Source organism: Primulina tabacum, chromosome 3, assembly GCF_025594145.1.
Source record: "Primulina tabacum isolate GXHZ01 chromosome 3, ASM2559414v2, whole genome shotgun sequence".
Lineage (NCBI taxonomy): Eukaryota > Viridiplantae > Streptophyta > Magnoliopsida > Lamiales > Gesneriaceae > Primulina > Primulina tabacum.
In genome coordinates, this window is record NC_134552.1 from 40512136 (window position 1) to 40533924 (window position 21789).

Here is a 21789-nt window from a genome sequence, read left to right on the forward strand (position 1 = left end):
ATCAATCACAAAGATTGATGATGGCTCTATCTAAGTTGTAAACAACTTAGCTCTTGTAAGGTAGAAAAATCTAAAAGCCTCCCTTGAGCACTCCTTGCTCAAAAATCAAGTCCACCACCAATTAAGAAGACCCCCTCTAATTTTGCATTAGAAAAATTAGAGGGTTTTTCTTTGATAAGTGAATGCACTCATCAACTATTGAAGAAGAAAAAATTGGAAGAAAAATGAGGGACAAATTTCGGCCATAGAATGTGAGGAGAGAAGGGGAGGAAATTTTCTTGGTTGTGTGTAAAGTAAAAAGTTGCATGTGCATGTCATGCCTAGTTTGTTGAAAGAGTTGCCTCCAACCCTTCACCTCTCAAGCATGCATTTTATTTGGGCTTGTAACAATTACAAAGCCAATTGACTTTTATTTAAATATCTCAAACACATTTGAGACCATTTAAACTTTACTTGATTTTACTCAAGCCCACTAGTTGAATAATTATATCATATTGGGCTCCACAAGACCCAATATTTTTTAATTAATTCAACACTTGAATTAATTTAATTATTTGGACTCTACTAGGTCCAATAGTGTTTAATTAAATTATCATTTGAATTAATTTAATTTAGTCAATAATAATATTTATGAAAATCACAATTTTCAAATACTTTATTTATTTGAGCCAACTTTTAATTTAGGAATATTTTCACAAATTAAAAGCTACATTCCCCACATAGAAGTCATACTTCTAATTTTTCTTGTGCTTATAAACTCCTTTATAAGTTGTTCAACACATTGAACTATTTTACTTCAAAACGGGATTTAGAAAGCTAGTACTTGTGTGACCCTCAATGGTTCAATGATATAACTAGGCGTGAGTTCACATCTCAATGTGATTCGGGACTAAACATGTCCTTATATGAGCATACACCAGTTGCTCTATTCTTACTTATCAACTCTTTGATAATAAGAACGTCAGAACTCAAGTCTGATAGCATCCAACCAATCATGTTAAACGCCTAGCAGCATCGCTTACATGATTTCCTAGGTATCAAATGATAATGCCTGCAAGAATAATCCATTATGATTAGCGTACAGTACGGTCTCTTCATCTCATATATCCCGACCGATTCGACAACTATTTGTATAACGAGAGCTGTCAAAGAATCGATACTATGGGTCATATCATAGTTGCATCGATGGTGTAATCTAAGAAACCCCTTTCTTTATTAACACCAACGCTCTGATCAGAGATTTCAAACTACATACACATGAGATCACATAGGATACCCATATCGAAGGTAAGCGGTGAATCCCCGACTACAATGCATAGACTCCTATATGTTTCGACAGAACACCCAACCTTGCCACCTGATGACCCCATATGAGTCGGTAAACAAGTCAAAGTGCAATGCTAGCATAAAAGTCACAATGTTGTCCTGCATCACAAGGATTAATGGTGTAAAACCATAAACTAGGACGTTTCTACTCGATAAGTGAGAACCACTTGTAAAGTCCTTTATGGAAGGTTGTACAGTGCACTCTACGAGGAGAACCTATCTACATGCTCAGACATCACTATGTCCCCTACCAATGAAACATGGTACTCACATCGCAGATAATAGTCTCAAACTCGAGCGGCCTTTATCCTTCTTAATGGCGACTGAATCGACTAGGAACTGTTTAGAATATACAGTATTCCAAATATGAGTTTCATGATACTCCTCATATGAACATCTCATATTCTTTCTACTATTTGTATATTCAAGGGCTTTATCTATGCAACTAGTATGTGTATACAGATAAAGATATGTCAAAACAATAATTTCAAATATTATTAAAATAAAATTTGTTTATACATAGAGTTTAAATGCAACGTCACGAAAATTTGAAGGCCCACGGGAACCACATGCATGCAAGTTATTAGATTTCTTATATATTTTATTAAATTTTTTTAAATCATTAAATGCATGTTTATTTCATTAATTTGTGTTTTAATTCATGGTTTATTAAAAATTCATGCATAATGGTTTTTAAGATGCATGTCGTGCTCGAACGAGGAACGGAGACCGATGATATTAAGGAAAATTATTTTTATTACATGTTTAATTTTTATTAATTAAATAAGGTTTTTTAAGTGTATTTTTCAAGAAATGGGCTTTGTTAGATATTTTTACTCGCCAAAGCATATTTTTTCAGCGGTACGTAAATTTTATCGAATCGAGGGACTTTTTGAGAGTTCGGCTAATATTTTCAAGAACATACCAAAACGAAATATTTTTCGGGATTGTATTTGGACCAAATGAGCCTACTTTTAAGCTTATTGAGTTTAAAAGTAGCAAACCTTCAGCCACCCTCTCCCCCCCCCCCCCCATAATAAGTAATAACATTGCGCATATTCCTGCCCTCTTGTCATGATTTTGAATGAGAAACATACGAGATGATCAAGTAGTTGAAATTGAATTTTTCTAATAAGAGGACTGAATCCGAATTTATATTTAGACTTATCGATTGAATTTCAATTTATCCATAACAATAATAATAAAATTATGACAATAATTTTGAATGAGAGATAAAAGGATACCAATAAAGAAAGACAAAAAGTGCCATACCGTAGCTAGCTAGCTCGTGATGATTGCTTGGCTTCTCGTCAAAGCTTGTTCCTTTGTCCCACCCACTAATACGCTTATAAAATCACTAAAAAGTAATTTTTTTAATTATTAAATTGTAGTATATATATTAGGCGTTGATTTCTTATTTTTTTTTTTGTGGGGTAGTTTCACTATATAATAATAATCAATTATTAAATTAAATATTTTTAATTGATAAAACATGTATTCAAAGACTACGACTCAAATAATCTATTATTGATAAATTTGATGATTAATAGAAAGAAAATTAATTTTATAAAAATAATTAGTACTTGTTAAATTGATTTTATAGCAAGAAATATAAAATCACCAAAAATATTATTCTGTCAGCTGATTTGTACAGCCAAAAACATGTCGTTTACCAAGAGTTGTCCCAAGCAGTAATGTTAAACTCAATTACATTGTTTTGGCCGCTTTACCAGTAAGACGATTACAGTTTTTCAACAATATTACGCGAATTACAACAACATGCAAATCAACTATATTCAGAGCTAATTATGTGTTAATTTTTGGGATCAGATATTTTAACATTATGAGGTATCACCACAACTGAAATCTTATAAATGTTAGAGTAGATGTCCTGCAAGCCAACTGTTGGCTAGGGATTTTATTGACTCAGTTGTAATAAATAATCTTTATTTTAATATAATTCATTATTTCATCGTTTGTTATTTCTTTATCTGTATACCCATGTTATCAAACATAGATAAAGACCTTGATTATACTTTAATACAAATGAATCGTAATTCGATGTTGAAACTCATTTGTAAACACTGTATGATCTAAATTCGTTCCTAGTCGATTCAGCCGACTAAAACATGGATAAGGGTCGCTTGAGCTCGAGACTAGCATCTGTGATGTTGTGTACTGCGTTTTTTGGTAAGGGCGTAGAGATGTCCAAACATGCAGATGGGTAGTCATATGATGATTATACCGAACAACCCTCCCTCGGACTTTCCAAGTGGTTATCATTCATCGAGAGGATAAGTCCGTGGTTATGATTGTACCACATTAGCCGTTACGACCCAGGACAACACTGAGGCTCTATATGCTAGGGCTGTGCTTTGACTCGTTTACCGGCTCCACGAGAGTCATCAGGTGGCAAGGTTGGGTACAGTTGCGACACATATAGGAGCCAGTGCATTGTAGTCGGGGATTCACCGCTCACCTGCGGGTGTAGATATCCTATGTGATCTGATGAAATAATAGTGCATTGAATCTCTGGCCAGAGTATGATATGTACGTTGGAGAAGGAGTTCTCCAATAGTACATGCGATGTCACTATTATAGTTATCACATAGTTATCGAATTAATATGCAACTCTCGATGAACCAATGGTTGCAGATTCGATCGGGATATATGAGATGAAGGGACCGTACTATACGTTAATCATAATCGACTGGTTCTTGCAGTCACTATCAGTGATACCTAGGGGATCATGAGGCGATGCTACTAAACGCTCTTATCATGATCCGATGGGTGCAATCAGAAATGAGTTCTAGCATTCTTTGATCAAGGCGTTGATGAAAAGAATGTGGCTAACTAGGGTAAGCCCGAATAAAAGATTATGTCCCGAATCACAAAGAGTTGTGAACCCACGGCTAGCTGTATCCCTGAACCATTGAGGGTCACACAAACACTGGATCGTTTGTTCCCGTTGAGAGAATAAATTCAAGAAGTTGAATTTATGATAATTAAATTTTGAGAGAATAAATTCAAAGAGTTTAATTTATAGAATTTTTAGAATTTAATTTATTAAACTCAAATGTTGGGTTTATTAGGTATAAAATTTTGGAAGTGATATAAATTCAAGGAGTTGAATTTATAATTTAAATAATAAATTCAAATGTTGAATTTATAATGATTTAATTTATTAAACTCAAAAGTTGAGCTTATTAATTAATAAATTAAATATGGTGGGTAATATGTTAATGGGCTTGTAAGAGTAAAAATCCTACATATTAAATAATTAAAGTTATTAATGGACCTTGATTAATTGATTAAATTAGTTGGACTAATCTTATTAATTAATCAAACCCATTAATGTTAATTGAAGGGCCCAATTATTATACTATGATAATTAAGTCAAGGGTTAATTATAAAAGTGGGTTGAGAAGTCATAACCCTAGTCTACCACCACCAATATTTTCGAGAACACCACTTCCAAAGAAAAAAAAAATCGGCCACCTCTTTTGAGAAAGTTTTTTTGAGCCGTCTCTCAAATATTTTTCTCCTACGTTAAATCTCTTCCAAATTTACTAGTGCAATTTGGAAGATGAACAAACCATCTAATCGTGGACTTGATAGGAGGATCAAACAAAGACTCTCTTGAAGAAAGTTCGTAGGGATTCATCAAGAACTAATCCGTTTATACCGGATTAGTTGGAGCTACGTGATCTATTCACCAAAGGTATAATTTTCAACTCCCTGTGAATGTTTATGATAAAATCATACGAGTACCCAAAGCAAAACATATTTTGATTGCCAAAATAAAATAAAAATTTTAAACTTCCGCTGCGTTTAGGGCACGAGAAAATCGAGATCCAACAGTGGTATCAGAGCCAATATTTTTCTAAATCGTATGGTTTTATATTGAATAATTTATTTCTAACCACACAATTAAATTTTTCAGAAAATTACAGCACCATTAAAATTATTTTTTTTCCAAAAAAAAAAAAACTCTAGATATGCCCGGAACTGTTCCGAGCAGACCGCGGGCAGGCTGCGCGCGTAGCGGGCAGCGCCTTGCGTGCAGAAATGCGCAGTCGCAGCCCTGGGAGCGTCCGCGCGCCACGCGCACAGGAGGCCGCCACTGCCCGAAACGTTCGGGCAGCGGGCGGGCAGCGAGGGCGGCTGCCCAGGATCGTCTCGGGAAGCGTGCTGAATGGTGGACTTGAATTGTTTGGGCCCACGGTGAATTTTCTGATTTTTCAAATTTTTGGGCAAAATTGATATTTTTGAAAATTTATTCAATTTTTATTTTGAAAAATTGATTTTTAGAAAATTAATAATTTTCTTGCAAAATAAATAATTAGAATATAATTTTAGTTATTTATGGTAAAATGAGTTTTACAAGAAATCAATTATTATTGATTAATTGAAAATTAAATAAAGATGTTTATTTAATTTATTAAATTCTTTAATAATTGTGGTGGCTAGTGATAAAATTATTAGATATATGATTTATCAATTAATTAAATTGATGTTAATATTTGATATTAAATGCATGAAGTATGATCGAGAGCCTTGACCAATGTGTTAGGTGTATGTTAGGATATTTTACTGTTTTATTCGGTTTTTAATATTTGATATTATTAAAGTGTGCCTGGTTTATGGCCCGTTTCCATCCCATGAGATGTATCTCTTATGTGCCATGGCTATTTAAATGTAATTATTAGAAATAGTGTGAGATCAAGACTGGAAGATGGTGGGCCCGATGAACGAGATGAAGACATGTAAAATATTGGAAGCTCTTGTAATAGTTGTATTTGCATCCCTGCATTCACCTAGGTTTTGGACCCCGATCCATGTATGGCTCACATAAATCTAATAGTGTTGGCAATCGATCATCCTTATTTGTTGTTGAATGTCATATTATGATATTTTGCGATATATAGTAATATGCATGTATGTATATTATTAAATAATATAGTTGAATGAATCCGGCAAACATACAAACTCGTGGCACGCGATTTTTAAATTAAAATGATGATACAATTTTAAAATTAAAATCCCTCATTTTGAATAAGATTCAAAATTTATATCAAACCGAAAAAGTAAAAATTAAAAGAGTTTAATTTTTCCATGCCTTCCATCAACCGTGGTTGCATGTTGATCGCTACCCGCGAACAGTGTGAAACGTTTCGCCCTTTTTATTGCTTTAAAAGTACTTAAATTTTTTTTTATAAACACTCGATTTTCGGCCATGACATATAACACATGAAAATATTTTTATAAAATATTTTGCCCCTTTTAAAATAAACATCAGCCAACTAGCATTTAAAAATCAAGTGAAATAGTCACTAAATAAAATCGTCTACTTTTTTACCAAACCTAAAGAAAGCAATAATTTGAAAAGAATAGCCCATACTAAACCTCTCAAAAATCTCTCAAAAACATAAATAAATAATCTTAAAAATCTCTAACATAAATCATGAGTCGTAATCGTAAATGCGGAAAGATAGAAGCGCTGGTTCTCGGGTTGTGTACGCCATCAATCCAGTCAAATCATCCGTCAAGACCTCCCTCAACGTCACCTGCATCCATCACATCTAGTGAGTCTAAAGACTCAACACACCATAATCTTGATAACGAATAATACATATAAAATCGCATGCAACAGTGAAAATACTTTTAGGTAAAAATAACATTTCATTATATGCATAAATAAACCTTAACCTTTTTCCTTATCATGATATAAAACATTTTAACATGATCATAAACTTTTTCCTTTTTCCTTTGTTGAATTCAGATCGTTAATTGTGACTTTCCTCAAACCTCAAAAGTCGATGGATCCATCTACATGCAACCACAGTACTGGGCGACGGGGGACACCAGCAACACTGTCACCGGTCAACTGGGCCCTGGCCTATCATGATCGAATAGAAATACGATCGTCGGGGCTCCCTCTGGGGCCTTCTCCCATAAATGGGCTCTCTCTGGGGTCTTCTCCCCTCACGATATTCCCATTCTTACCTCAAACCTCATATCCTCATATTCGTAATAATGAAAACACGATCGTCGGGCTCCCACTGGGACCGTCACCCTCACGATATCTCCAATATTAGCGAATTAGTCACAATCACTTTACTTCCTTCAACGTTTTACATTCTCATCACTTTATAAAATCGTGCATAACATATATTTTTTATTTTTGAAACCAAGCATGCAACATGTCTTTTAAATATCAACCTTAAATCATAAAAATTCCATAGACATCTAAAAATCATAATTTAATCATGAACATTTCATAAAAAATTAAAAATAATCATAATATCATAAAAACAGCATTTAGGGCACTGCCATTGTAGAGGCCCGTATTTCGTATTCATAATTTTTGCGGAATTATTAAAATTTTTCTAAATAAATAAATAACTTGCCCAATTTATATAATAAACATGTAAATGACATAACAGCGGAAGTCAACATAGTATTTCAAACATTAGTTTAAAAATAATCCAACATGTTAAAATCGAGTTTGAATGATAAAAGGTGAATAAATTAAATCATGAGGTCCTCGGGTTTACTACTGCTGTCCCAAGATCGCTCACTGGTCAACGTCCTCCGTCTCGACCTCATCAGTACCTACAACAATCAAGTCTAGTGAGTCTAAAGACTCAACATGTATATATCGTGAATAACAAGTAAATATATCATAAAATCGCATGCAACATAAAAATAAAGTATCGTAAAACGTACGGTGAAAATCGTATCATGAGTAATTATAACTACGTGCATATCTGAAAATCATACGTAAAAGCTTTGCTCAATAGAGCTCTGTCATTTCATATCATAATTTTCTTGTAGAGATAATGTTTCTAAGTAAGTGGCCCATAACATAACGTGAGCGCCTGATCAGACTAAACCACAGTATACTGGGCGGTAGAGATCAATCACAGCCCTTGGACTGGATGTCCGTACCCATACATAATCGTAAACCGGTCGTAAGTCACCGGACGGAGAGATCCTCGGTTGCGCCTACCGACTTCCAAACCCATAAACATAAGGTGGCCACAAGACATATAGCATATATCTCAAAAATAAACATTTTATATTTTTATGCACGTTTATAACCTTATTTTTACCGGATGAGTTGGATCGCTCCCAGGCTTGCTGCAACTAAGTTCTAATATGTGACACATGCAAATAATATTGTCTTGACCTAAACTCGACAATCTAACAAAAAACTTAACCATAGAACCAACAATGAGACTATTGGGACCAACCACTTAATTTAAAATTATGGGGTCGTACCAACTCGAACCAACATTAAACTGACGTTTAACCATGATTAAAATATCCCAAACACACTGAATAATATGCATAATAACTGTAAATCACGAAAAATGGTGAAAAGAATCCAAAAACATAAAACACACTTTCGAGAGTCATTTTGGCACCTTTCCCCGTAAATTCTCGTACGACCTCTAAACTCGACCAAATCACGAACGGCCAAAAACACGACTTTCCTAACTCATTAAGGTAGTGTCCAGTCCAAGGCCATGGGATAAAATCCAACAAGAACTCAAACAATCACCAAAACCGTGACCCATTGTTGCTGTCAAAAGCAGAAAATACAGCAGCGGCAGCTTGCTTGTTTGTGGAGCAAACTCTGAAAATAACGGCCATGGGCTTGAACCACCGCCCAAGGACTCTTACCAACATCCTAGGTCATGGATTGGACCATGGCTAAGGGCTAAAAGCCAATCACAAACCAAGCCATTACCTAAGACACTCACAGCTCCCACCCGAGAGCACCCTTTGGGGTGTAGTGTGATGTAATGAAATATTTCGTTGTCTTGTGTCATTCCAGTGGTCATTTAATCGACCGTGGCTCGATCTAGACATGATGGAGCGTTGTATAAACCATGGCTATGGGCTAGGATCCAACCACAATTTATCCAACATCTCCAAAAATCGAAAGTTACTCACACCAAAAAAATCAGATTTTGAAAACCAAAGAGCACTTATCATGTTTCTGTAAAAATCTGAGGGATCTATGAACCAAGCTTTGAAAAGATGATTTGGTCACGTCCTAGACATGATAAGGAAGGGCTCTAACCATGGCTACAGTCCCTAGGACAGCCAAGATTCGAACACCCCTTTGAACAATCCAATGACAGAAACTGTGAACCCAAAATTCTGTGCTCATAAAAAAAATGTTGCTGTCATATCTTTGTTTGTGCGTGTATGGATGTAAACCAATAAACCAATAACACCCTAACACACTCTAAAACATTCCTAGAAGCAGCCATGGAATCCTGGAACCGAAGAAATTCCTGAAACCAGCAAAATTACAGTAGCCGTGAAGCACCATCAAAAAAACGAAAAGCTGTACAGATTTCTTTAAAATGTTTTGCTGTAAAATTGCGTTGTGTCACTTGATATATGAACATATACTAATTTAAAATAGCTAATATAACTTGATTGCAGAGCAAAGAATAATATATACATGCCTGGAAGTTGTTTTGAACAAAACAAACCAATACTACGAATACGAGCGACGGAATCGGAGTTGAATTTCCTTTCTTGTTCTTGTGCTGATCTTACACGATTTTCAGATGTAGTTTTCTCTGATATTTCGAATGTAAGGGTGGGGAAGGCTAGGTAATGAAGGTGCATGATAAAAGAGGTGTTAAATGAGTCTTGAATTGCATTTAGTTGAGAGTTACCTGTGAGAATTTGAATTGTTTCTTCAACCTTGCTGTAGCTGTTCTAATTCTTTTATCCTTGCTGCTAATTAACGATTTTTCTCAGCTGATTCCTACTGATATTTCGAGCATATGAGTGTAGGACATGAGGGTAAGTAAGAGGAATGTTATAAGTGGTGTTAAAGGGCCATAATATGCATTAAGATGGAGGTTACAAGTCAAGAAGTGGAATGGTTTTGAATTATTCTTCTCCTCCTAGCTGGCCGTGGGTTTTGTTGCACTTGTTTTGCTGTATATTTTCTATGATTTCCTTAGTAATTAGTTGGGGAGAAATGAGATGTAATATTGTGTTTGAATTACTACTAATTAGTGAATTAAAATGGGAATGAATACTCCATGAAGTGCAATTAGAAGTGGTTTGAATGGAGAGTTATCAACCTTTGAATTATTTTAAATGTTGGACCCAAAATTATTATTACTAATTTGCATGGTATCTTATTGATTAAATCTTGTATTTTAATTGCTTAAAGTTTAGCACCATCATTATATATTTTAGTGAATTTACACATTAACTTTAGGTTAGATTATTGCATGGCATTCATCACCTCAAATTTAAATATTCAAATGCTATGATTAATTTCTTGAATATATTATACCTAGATTAATTCATCTTCATTTGTTTACACATTTTAATTTAAGCTTTAATTAAATATTAACATAAAGAACTTTATTTAATAATTTAGCTCTTAATTAATTTAAATAAATCCTAAAACATTTTGTTTCTTTAAATTAAATTATTCCTTGACTTAAATTAAATTTAGGAATATTTTTCTTATTATTAATCTTATCTCTAATCTCCAAACTCCGATCCGGCCTCGCGTATTTATCCTGGAAAGATAAATCTAAACATCTACTTTTAAAATAAATAATCATGACTTAAAATTATTAAATAAATCAAACACTTCATATATTTATAAAATTTTATTTTTTATTTAAATATTAGCAATTATGCATGGCTTATACGTAATCTGATTTTTCGGGTTCTACAGCCATGACCTTTACTAATTTCCCGGTGTAAACAGCCCGTTTTACCCCTGAACTCGACATTTTCGTTTTCGACTTTTTTCTTGATTTCATGACTCTAACATGTCCCAAATAATTATTTAAGCCTACATAAATTTTCTCATATTTTTATTTGTCTTAAATCGATGACTTTTAATTTATTCTTTAAATATGACGTATTAATGCGTTTTAATCCCGAATTAAGCCAAACCTTAATATAAAATATCCAAATTACAAACTTAGACTTTTAATAATTTTTAAGCTTAAATATAATTTTTCATAATTTTATGAAGCTTAAAAATAGGCTTTTCTATTAACTCGTTAATTAGCGTTTCGTGCGGCGATTAAATTCTCGATTAAATCCAAAACTCATTATTTTGATCCCAAATTTTAAACATAACATTTTTAAGATTTATTCTACCCTTCCAAGCCATGAGCCACCCCCGTGGATCCATTGATCAAATTTTCCTTCTTAAATTTTCGTTTTGACCCTTAATCGAACGCACCGAGCCATCTCCTAATTTACTCGAGCCACGCCCGAGCCACCTTGAGCCAAAACCTAGCCAACTCACCTAAGGACCCTACTGTGCAAGCCCAGCCCAAAAACATGACCCTAAATCGCTCAAAAACTTTCTGGAAGTCGACCCATGTTTCTGCATGTGTGTGTGTGTAGTGTCCTTAAACAAAAGAACTCCTATCTAGTCTAGGACTCCTCCCAACCCTTAACCACCGAACCCACCTAACCCTGACCATCCCTGGACCGCGCCCAGACCAAGCCCAGACCAACCCCAGCCCCCAGACCCGAGCAGCGAACCCCTGAAGCTTGACAGCACCTCACGCTCAACCTTGCTGCCATGCACCTTCCTCTCGTTCCATGGGCCAGCAGCCAACCCAACTGTCCCAGCCCCTTGCCCGACCCATGCCCATCATCCTAGGACCCTAAGGACCTAGCCTAGCCCAGCTCAGACCCCCTGGCCGAGCCCCTCTCTTCTCCGCACCAGCTGCAACCCCCTGCGCTGCTTCCCTTGTAACTCACGGGTTGGAGTCCTAGCTTGCTAGGACTCCTTCCCAGCCTCTTCCCTTGACCCACCCATGACCTTAGCTAGCCCTGGCCACAGCCGAGCTGAGCCACACCCCAAGTTTCCCCCTTAACCGATCACCTTGGCCCCTAAACACCATATTTCTGTCCAGCTTGCATATTTCTTGTTTGCTGCTATTATGCGTGAGTTCTAGGCCTATAAACTTGTGTAAATACATGCTTATATATATCCTAATTCATGGCAGTCCCTTTTCCATCATACAAACATGATTTTGAAACAAAACCCAAGCCTTAAAAATTCCATGATCATGAAAAACGAAAATAAATAACATCTCACTTGTTTTTCATGCAAAACACATTTAAATAAATACTATGGTGAGATGGATGAGTAAAAGGAGAATATGGCGTGCCTTTGCGTTTTATAAGCACGAAAAACCTGTTGACGACGAAGAACGGGACGCAACTTTGGCTTGTTCTAACTTGCACCCTTCGAAAATCTCTTCTAAAGTGTGAGTGTGTGTGCCGTGAGGTTTAAGAGAGGGGTGGGGAGAGTTTTCAGATTTTGAAAGAGTGGGAGGCGCGAGTTGTGATGCTAGGTGTAGGGTTTTTAACCTATTATATACTACATAATTCAACTAATTAAGGCTTAGGTCTATTAAGCCTTCTAATTAAGCTCATTAGTTTAATTAGGATTTAAATAAAATATAAACAAAGTTTTTGTTTAAATAAATTTGTGAATTTATTAGCCGGGTTGCCAAAAAGCTCATATTTTAGTTGAAAACCCAACACCGATAAAATTTACGTCCCAGCGTATAAAATCACTTGAAAACTCCTTATTTTCAAAAATCCTAAAAAGCATCAACCATATTTTAAATAATAAAAAATAATTATTTAATAAAAACATTTTACGTTTTTCAGTCATCGGTCCCCGTTCCTCGATCGTCACTCGAATATCCCATAAAAATACATTTTAATGCAACCATCTCGAAAAATATATTTTAAACATGCAATATGCACAACATAATTAATTTATGCAATTAAATCATTTAATTGAAATACACAAAGAATTTAATAATTGCATGCATGTGGTTCGCATGGACTTTTAAATTTTCGGGGCGTTACAGAGTGTCTGGCTCATATTATTGGGGAGGCCTGTGCGCCGGAAAGCTGTGACTTCCACCGGACATATGATGTGAATTGAGTGGAACTCCCATGACTTCGGCTCATATTATTGGGAGAATTCATGGCGACCGTTCACTACAATTCAATTTGATGGGTTGGTTTGACACGTGAAATTAAACGGCGTCATATTATTGGGTCCTTATTAAACGTGAGACAAAACACGCGGAGGTTGCATAGGGATGCAATTGGATTCTACCTTTTAGAAATTATAATTGACTGATATTATTCGGGATTATAATTGGCTAATTGGACTCTACGTGCCTACTAAGGAAATACGATTTCCTTTTTTCATCAGAGGGTGGTGGAAATTTCAAAATAGTGGGAGGGAAAATTTATAAAATGAAATCCATAATTTATATCTTAGAATTATTTTAAAATTATCAGTAACCATTATCTGTTTTCATTTTCAGTATATTTACGATGTCTACTCGTAACCAGTTTTCAATCATTCTCGATCAAAACAAATTGACTGGCCCTAACTATCATGATTGGTTTCGAAATTTAAAGATTGTTCTGAACTCCGAAAGGATTGCGTATGTGCTTGATAAGAAGCCACCAAAGGAGGCGGCTCCTGATATTAGTAGGACTGAATTAGCTAAGCTCTAGAAACATTGGGACCATGATCTTCAAGCTAATAGCTACATGTTGGCTTCTATGTCGAATGAACTTCAGAGGAGGTTCGAGGAGGCGGTGAATGCTGCTGACATTCACCTTCATCTGAAAGAATTGTATGCTGTACAAACTCGTTCAGAAAGACATGTTACTGTTAAAGAACTCATGACTACACGCTTGCGAGAGGGGACTTCAGTCCTATGAGCATGGTGTTAGGATGATTGGGCTCATTGAGAAGTTGGTGGGACTCGACGTGGTTATTCCTAGTGAGCCCTTGACTGTTATTCTCCTGCTGTCTTTGCATGCCTCGTTCGATGGATTTGTGGTTAATTTTAATATGAACAAGCTTGAGGCCACCTTTGAAGAGTTGGTCAATATTCTTACTAATTATGAGGCCACAATTAAGAAGGAAAAGCCTGTTCTTCTAGTGGGTTCTTCGTACGGTACGAAAAAAGGAGCCCCATATAAAGGCAAGAAGCGTTCTGCCTCTCCAAAGAAGAACAAGCCCAACAAGAAGCCATACAAGAAACCTAAACCGGGGCTCACAAAGACTGACAAGTCAGAACAAGTCTGTTTCCACTGCAACAAACCTGGACATTGGAGGCGTAATTGTGAGGAGTATCTAGCCCAGAAGCGTTCTGGCCATGGTATGTTTTATATTGAAGTTAATGTTTCTATTAATTCCTCTTCTTGGGTATTAGATACTGGATGTGGTTCTCATCTATGCAATGATTTGCAAGTGATGGAAAGAAGCAAGAGGCTTAGATATGGTGAGACCTTTCTAAGACTAGGAAATGGAGCAAGAGTTGATGCCACTGCCATTGGAGACGTTACTTTAATTTTGGACAATAATTTTAAGTTGTTTTTGAGAAATGTTTTATTTGTTCCTGAATTGGTTAAAAACATTATTTCTATTTCTATGCTTGATAGGGATGGTTATTCTTGTGTTTTTGCTAAAGATGTTTGCAATTTATACAAGAATGAATGTTTGATTGGAACTGGAGAATTAACAAACGATCTCTATAACTTAAAATTAAAAGATATTCCGTTAAAATTGATCCAAGCGCATATGAAAACAACAACAAACAAAAGAAAAATAGAAAACCCGAATCCCGCACAAATATGGCACGCTAGACTAGGTCATATTTCCTAAAGAAGGATGCACAAGCTAGTGGGAGAAGGAATGTTTGACTTGTCAGACATAAATTCTCTACCAACTTGTGAGTCCTGTCTAAAAGGAAAAATGACTAAAATTCCATTCAATGGAACGTGGAACGTGCGCATGGTCTACTGGATTTGATCCACACGGACGTTTGTGGCTCGCTAAGTGTTAGCATAAAATTTGAGCATTCCTACTTCATTACCTTTACTGATGACCATTCGAGGTATGGATACATTTATTTGATGAAACACAAATCTGAAGCATTTGAAAAGTTCAAAGAGTTCAGATCTGAAGTAGAAAATCAGCTGGAAAGAAGTATTAAGGCACTTCGATATGATCGAGGTGGAGAGTACTTAAATGCTGAATTTTTGAGTTATCTGAAAGAGAATGAGATTCTCTCACAGTGCACTCCACCAGCAACACCAGTTGAATGGTGTTTCTGAACGTCGAAATCGAACCTTGATGGACATGGTTCGATCCATGATGGGATTAACTGAATTGCCTATATCGTTTTGGGGCTTTGCGCTTGAAACTGCGGCAATGTTATTGAATAATGTCCATACTAAAGTAGTGGATAAAACGCCATATGAGATATGGATGAGAAAAACTCCCAAATATTCTTACATGAGAATATAGGGATGTCCAGCTTACGTGAAGCAGACAGTGGGAGACAAATTGGATAGTAGATCCACTTTGTGCTACTTTGTAGGATATCCAAAGAATTCTGTTGGATATTATTTCTATCATTCCAATGAAGCAAAAGTGTTTGTTTCAAGAAATGCCACTTTTTTGGAAAAGGAATTTCTATTAGATAGAAAAGGCAAGATGATAGAACTTGAAGAAATTCAAGATACTCCCTCAACTATAGAAGTTGAACCCATTTCCCAAGAACCAGTAGTTGAAGTACAAGCTTCTAGAAGGTCTGATAGAGTTATTAGACAACCTGCAAGATATACGCTTCTTCATGAACAAGTCCATGATGAGTCTTGTGTTGGATGTGATCCAATCAATTTCAAAGAAGCAATATCTGATACTGATTCAACCAAATGGCTTGAAGCCATGCAGTCAGAAATGGACTCTATGTATTCAAACCAAGTCTGGACATTAGTGGATCCACCAGAGGGAATCGTTCCCATATGATGCAAATGGATCTACAAAAGAAAGCTTGGGGCGGATGGGAAGGTAGTGACCTTCAAAGCAAGTCTGGTTGCAAAATGTTATACTCAAAGACAAGGAATTGACTATGAGGAAACTTTTTCACCAGTTGCTATGTTTAAGTCCATTAGAATACTACTAGCCATAGCAGCATGGTATGACTATGAGATATGACAAATGGATGTAAAGACTGCATTCCTCAATGGAGACATCAAAGAATGAAATTTATATGTCTCAACCTGAGGGATACACATCAGTAGGAAGTGAGCATAAGGTATGCAAACTTCAAAGATCAATATATGGTATCAAGGAGGCATTAAGGAGTTAGAACCTCAGATTTGATAGCACTATAAAGAGTTTGGTTTTGCTAAGAATCCTGAGGAACCATGTGTGTACAAGAAAGTTAGTAGGAGTGTTGTGATATTCCTAGTACTTTATGTTGATGATATCCTGCTCATTGCGAATGATGTAGGATTACTGCAATCAACTAAAGTATGGTTAGCCAGTAAATTCTCCATGAAAGACATGGGTGAAGCATCCTACGTATTGGGAATACAATCTATAGAGATAAATCAAAGAGGATGCTCGGACTCACCCAAGCCACCTATATCGATACCATTATAAAACGATTCTCTATGGAAGAGTCCAAGAGAGGATACTTACCAATGTGTCATGGTCTTATTCTATCTAAAGCTATGTGTCCCAAAAATGATGAAGAGATAGAGATGATGACACGTATTCCATATGCGTCAGTTATTGGTAGTATCATGTACGGTATGATATCGACATGTCCTGATGTTGCTTACGCTTTGAGTGTTACAAGAAGATATCAGGCGAACCCTTGTCCAATGCATTCGTAAGCCGTGAAAGATATTCTTAAGTACTTGAAAAGGACTAAGAACTTGTTCATGGTCTATGGGGGTGAAGAATTAAAATTGAAAGGCTACACTGATTCTAGCTTCCAATGTGATGTAGATGATTCGAAATCGACCTCTAGTTTTGTATTCATGCTTAATGGTGCGGCTGTCTCTTGAAAAAGTTCCAAGCGAGACACCGTTGCGGATTCCACCACTGAAGCTGAGTACATTGTTGCATCTGCTGCAGCCAAGGAGGCAGTTTGGATGAGGAATTTTGTCCAAGAGTTGGGCGTTATTCCTAATGGAGTTGATCCAGTTCCGGTGTACTGCGACAACACTGGTGTTGTTGCGCAAGCAAAGGAACCAAGGTCTCATCAGCGATCCAAACATGTACTGAGGAAGTTCCACATCATACGGGAGATTGTGGGAAGGGGAGACATATCAGTCGAAAGAGTCCCCTCTGCAGATAACGTTGCTGATCCACTCACGAAGCTCTTGCCAGGACCATTGTTTGAAAAGCATAGCGAAGCAATGGGATTAAAGTTTATGGGTAGTTGGCTCTAGGGCAAGTGGGAGATTGTTAGAGTAGATGCCCTGCAAGCCAACTGTTGGCTAGGGATTTTGTTGACTCAGTTGTAATAAACAATCTTTATTTTAATATAATTCATTATTTCATAGTTTGTTATTTCTTTATCTGTATACCCATGTTATCAAACATAGATAAAGACCTTGATTATACTTTAATACAAATGAATCGTAATTCGATGTTGAAACTCATTTGTAAACACTGTATGATCTAAATTCATTCCTAGTCGATTCAGCCGCCTAAAACATGGATAAAGGTCGCTTGAGCTCGAGACTAGCATCTGTGATGTTGTGTACTGCGTTTCTTGGAAAGGGCATAGAGATGTCCAAACATGCAGATGGGTAGTCATATGATGATTATACCGAACAACCCTCCCTCGGACTTTCCAAGTGGTTATCTGTAGAACCCGTAAATTAGACTGTGTATAATTCATGCATGATTCCTAGTATTTTAAATTAAAATGATTTTTTTATTGCATGAGTATTTAATTACTTTTCTTTGAATCTAATTATTTTATGCAGTAGTTTAGTTGCTATCTTTTCAGTTAATTAAGTGAGGCCGGACTGGAGTTGAGTTTGGAGATAAAATTTAATATTAAGAAAACATTCCTAGAATTTATTTAAGATAATTAATAAGTTAAATTAATGTGAAAGAAGGTTTAAGGAATTATTCGAATAATTTGAGATAAATAGTAAATAAAGTTCAATAATTAATTTCTTAAATTCACTAAAATATTTAACGAGTAGATAAAACTCTAAAGAATTAAAATACAAGATTTAAGAAATATTTCCTCTCCATTTTAATTGCAATTTTCGGCCCCCTTCTTAATTTATTTAAAAGTATTTGACAACCCATTTCTTGGATATCTTTTCCTACCCTTTTCATAATAGATAATTCCCTAAATTTTATTCCCCACTAATTAATATTTAAGCAATATTCTACCATGTCTAGCTAGCAATATTTTCCCTCATTTAATTAAATAAAATCGGCCATCACCTTGGAAGATTCGATTTAATTTTCAACTCTTAATTTAATTGACTTATTTCCTTATCCATTTTTAGGAGATAAATCCCTCACCTTTTAATTCCTCAATAATTATTAATTAAACATTTTTCCACCCCACTTTGCTAGCAAATTTCGGTCATCCTTCATTTTTTAAAAGATTTTATTAGTTGGTCAACTCATTCTTTATTTTTCCCTCAATCTTTTCTAGGTAGATATTTTTCCCCACTTTTAAATTACCATTTAATCTTCAATAATTAAACAATTAAGCAATATTCCACCCCATCTTCTTTGAGTTAAATTTCGGCCCCCTCCTCATCTAGATTCAAGATATTTGACAACTCATACCTTGATTCATTTCCTCATTCTTTGCTTGGTAGATAATTCTCTTCTTTTTTTTTTATTCTCCACTAATTAGCAATTAAGAAATATTCTCCCATGATTTGGTAGATGAAATAATCGGCCATCACCTTCAAAACTATCCCTCAAAAGATCCCTTGATATCAAATAAGATCACGACCATTCCTTATCTCACAAACTAGTAGATAGAATGAATATTTTCATTCCTTTATCTTGCCATCTTCCCTATTTTCCCTAGCCATTCTCCCTACCTCATTTTCGAAAATTTCAGAAGAAAAATAGAGAGAAAAACCGTGAGAGTTCAGTGAGGAATTAGGGAGAAAAATCGAGTAGAAGAAAAGAAAAGTGAAGCACTCCGTCTCCTCCACGCCGCGTCGTTGCGTTTCTTTTGTTTTAGTCAAAACAAAACCAAGGCATGTCTATATTTCTTTCACTCCTCAATCAAGACATAGTAGTATATTTTAAAAACATCATACTCATGAATTTTATTGCATAAAAACCGAAACACATGAGTTATATTTTCGAAAAATGCATGTGCAGATTTTCTGGTTTCTTTCCTTGCTTCACGGTTTGGCTGAGTTTGGTTGTTTCAGGTGTTGGCTCGATTCCAGGGGCTTGGTGCTGCATCTAGACATGTACTAGGACATGTTAGGGTCATTTAAGAACGTTGGTTCCAGCCCCATACATGATGGAAATCTAGAAACACAGCAACTCTTCCGCAGAACCATTTTTGAGTCTCGATTTCTAATGTTGTTGTCAAGGGATAAAGTTCCTGATCTTGGCTGCCCTAGGGGCCTATAGCCATGGTTAGAACGCCTCCCTATCATGTCTAAGACGTGACCAAGTCGCCTTTTTGAAGCTTGGTCCATGGCGGAATCTGTTTTTAAATCAAAACACAAGAACAGCCCCCCCCCCTTCCCTTTCGGCCCTTCTCATTTTACAGCAAGTGTGGTTTCGAGTTTGGTGGTGTGGTGTGAATCTTGGTTGGCCTCTGGCCCATAGCCACGGTCCATACCATACCTCTTGATGTCTAGATCGTGACATGGTCAATCAAATGGCCACTAGAACGACACGAGACAGCAAGCAAAGCAATACACCTCACGCACGCAAGGGTGCTCTCGGGTGGGACTTCTCGGCTGGTTTCATGGCATGGTTCAAATTGTAGCTGGCCTAGGGCCCTTAGACATGGTTCAAATCATTCCTTAGGACGTTGGTAAGAGGTTGTGGTTGGTGGTTCAAGCCCCAATGGCCGGTAGTCTCGAAAACGACGCAAGTAATCAAAGGCGCTGCTGTTGTATTTTGACAGCAAGTGACGTCGCGGTTCAGAGGCGTGTTCCGGGTCCTTGGTTGGCTTTTAGCCTATGGACTTGGACTGGACAGTGCCTCATCAAGTTAGGAAGGTCATGTTTTTGGCCGTTTGTGATTCAGATCGTTTTAGAGGTCGTACGAGAAATTACGGTGCGATGTGCCAAACTGACTCTCGAAAGAGCGTTTCATGTTTTGACCTCCATTCACCAAAATTTCGACTTGCATCATTTTAGGAGCATTATTTCATCATTTTAGGCATATTTTACTCATGAATAATTGATGGTTCGGTGTTGGTTCGGGTTGGGACGGAGTCATGATCAAATACGAAGTCGTTGGGCGTAATTGTCTCGTTTTTGGATTCAATTACAAAGTTTAGTCAAAATAAATCCTTTGCATATTTTCATGTTAGATTTAATTCGCAGCGAGTCTGGGAACGATCCAACCCAATTATTAAAATTATCACAGGATATTTAATGTTGTTATTTAATTATATTACATGCAAAAAAAAAAATATCCATTTTGAGATTTATGCGATATTGCTTGGGGCCACTTTACTATCATTACTTCACCGGTCGCCAGTTACCGGTCAGTTCAGTTTTGTACCACCCAGTATACTGTGGTATTAGTCTAATCAGACGATTATTATTTCACCCGGTCGTCAGTTACCGGTCAGTTCAGTTCAGTTCAGTTCAGTTCAGGGGCCACTTGCGTAGACCATAATCTCACCAGAAAATTATTACATGCTATTTCATTACAGGGCTCCAAGGAGCAAACATTTTCACTATGATTTTCAATTCAGTTATGCACGTACTATAATTAATCATGACACGATATTTTACGTTATGCCTCAGGACATGATATTTTCACTTGCATGCGATTTTATTATTTAATTTACTTGTTATTTACGATATATGCATGCTGAGTCTTTAGACTCACTAGACTTGATTAGTGTAGGTACTGAAGATGTCGGGACCGAGGGCGGGGACCAGTGAGCTAGCTTGGGTCGGCAGTAGTGGAACCCGATGACCTCATTTTTCAACATTTATTATTTTATGATCAAATATTCTTATCAGTCGTTGGATTATTTTTAAACGGTTATTTTGCAAACATTAAACTCTTCCGCTGCCATTTTGAATATTAAACTTTATTTATCAGTTTATTTCATGAATGAGATATTTTAATTATTTAAAAAAAAAATTTTAATTTTTCCGCAAATTTCCAAACACGAATTTTCGGGCCTTTATATTATCATTCATCGAGAGGATAAGTCCGTGGTTATGATTGTACAACATTAGTCCTTACGACCCGGGACAACACTGAGGCTCTATATGCTAGGGCTGTGCATTGACTCGTTTATCGGCTCCAGAGAGTCATCAGGTGGTGAGGTTGGGTACAGTTGCGACACATATAGGAGCCAGTGCATTGTAGTTGGGGATTCACCGCTCACCTGCGGGTGT

At 36.3% G+C, this 21789-nt stretch overlaps 1 long non-coding RNA gene across 1 annotated transcript in view; it reads left to right on the forward strand.

Annotated features, from left to right (window-relative positions):
- LOC142539130 (uncharacterized) overlaps nt 1-21349 on the forward strand; it is a 100307-nt gene extending 78958 nt beyond the window's left edge. Inside the window, exon 3 of the long non-coding RNA XR_012818829.1 lies at nt 21006-21349. This is a non-coding gene — a long non-coding RNA (uncharacterized LOC142539130). The remainder of the gene's footprint in view (nt 1-21005) is intronic.
- The last annotated feature ends 440 nt before the right edge of the window (nt 21350-21789 follow it).